Source organism: Dama dama, chromosome 18 (genome assembly GCF_033118175.1).
Source record: "Dama dama isolate Ldn47 chromosome 18, ASM3311817v1, whole genome shotgun sequence".
Taxonomy (NCBI): domain Eukaryota; kingdom Metazoa; phylum Chordata; class Mammalia; order Artiodactyla; family Cervidae; genus Dama; species Dama dama.
In genome coordinates, this window is record NC_083698.1 from 19236789 (window position 1) to 19238645 (window position 1857).

A 1857-nucleotide genomic window follows, 5' to 3' on the forward strand; every position below is an offset into this window, starting at 1 on the left:
AGGCTGATACATCACATACTCTTGTGTCTGGCTCAACATTAAGTTTGTTAGGTTCATATAGGTTGTTGGGTGTATCAGTAATAAGTTGTTTTTCATTGAAATTGGTAGGTGAAAGATTATGTTTGGCTTTTGTTGGAAAAGGTAGGTATTTTCCCAGAGCTAATACCAGGAAAAGTTCTATTTGCTCTACACCTTCCCCTGTTGTCTTTTGATATTTTTAAATTTACCTATTTTGGTGGATATGGAGTGGTTTTAATTTGTAGTCCTCTGAAAACTAAATTTTTTTTTTTTAGATATTTAAAACTGCCACATTCACTCCAAAGCCCATCCATCTCCTTCAGCATCCAAAGATTAAGCACATGTTCTGCTTAGCTATATAATAAAGTGGCAAGCACGCTGCACCACTGACATCACAGGACAGTTGCCTATAAAACTAGACTTCTGACGCTGGGCCCCAGCTTCACTTTCTCACAGGTCATCATCTTCATCCGGGAGAGCAGTTGTCTGAGCAACCTCTAAATCGTGCTCGTACTGTGCTGCCAAGACTGGGTCCATGACCACCTCTGGCGGGGCAAGAGTAGGCATGGCGACAAACTCCAATCAATTTTCTAGCAAACCAGAGGAAGGGCTTTTCAAAGTTGTGGTTACTTTTGGCAGAAATGTCATAGTACTGAAGATTCTTCTTTTGGTGGAAGACAATTGACTTTGCCTTAACCTTTCTGTCCTTAATATCCACTTTGTTGCCACATAACACAATTGGGATGTTCTCACACACTCGTACCAGATCTCTATGCCAGTTAGGCACATTCTTGTAAGTAACTCTTGATGTTACGTCAAACATTATAATGGCACAATGAGCTTGTATATGATAGCCATCTCTCAGTCCACCAAATTTCTCCTGACCAGCTGTGTCCCATACATTGAACTTAATAGGTCCTCTGTTGGTATGGAACACAAGAGGATGGACCTCAACACCCAAGGTAGCTACATACTTCTTCTCAAATTCACCAGTCAGATGACGCTTCAGGAATGTAGTTTTTCCAGTACCACCATCACCAACCAAAACAAGTTTGAACTGAACTTGGGGTTCTCCTTGGGCAGCCATCACGATGTTACGCAGCTCGCATCCTGGCACCCTCACGGCCTCCGCTGTAGGGGAGAGAGGAGAACTCTCAGCCCAGAGGACTCGGGACTCCTCATGGCCACCGCCTGCCGCTGCCTGGACCCCCCAACACCTGCCCCCGCCCCGGCCCCACTACCTTCTGAAAACTAATTTTTTGAGGATCTTTTTATTTATATTTATTGGCCACTTTGATATTCTCTCTTTTAGGAAGTATTAACATTAACAGTTGAATGACCTCTTTCTCATTTAATACGAATTCTTCATATGTTCTGGATATGAGCTTGTTGATACCTGTATATTGAGGTTATTTTCTCTCCGTTTTGCCTTATTTTTCATTCTCTTAATAATTTGTTTTAGTGAACCGAAGTTCTTAATTTTAACAAATCTCATTATTTTTATACTACAGTGATATATTTTGCTTTGTATTAACGTCGAGGCTTGTTTGTTTTAGCTTTCACATTTTAGTCTGCAACCAATATTGGAGTAATTTTGTATGTGATTTAAAATACAGCTCCAGGTTCTTTTAAATTTAAATATGCATTATTGAGAAGATTGTCATATGAAATTGTAGTAGAGACACTTGAAAGAATCAAGTATAGACATAGTATTTCCTTTGGATGAGATTGAATCTCAAAAAACAACAAAAAAAGAAAAAGATAAAAGGGACATTCTGAGAAATGTCTCTTTATTTGATATTAGGGACATTTTAGTTTTGGATTAAGAGATAAATTCTG

General features: G+C 39.3%; 1 pseudogene; it reads right to left on the reverse strand.

Annotated features, from left to right (window-relative positions):
- Positions 1–302: 302 nt before the first annotated feature.
- Positions 303–1141, reverse strand: LOC133072759 (GTP-binding nuclear protein Ran-like; annotated as a pseudogene).
- Between the last annotated feature and the right edge of the window lie 716 nt (positions 1142–1857).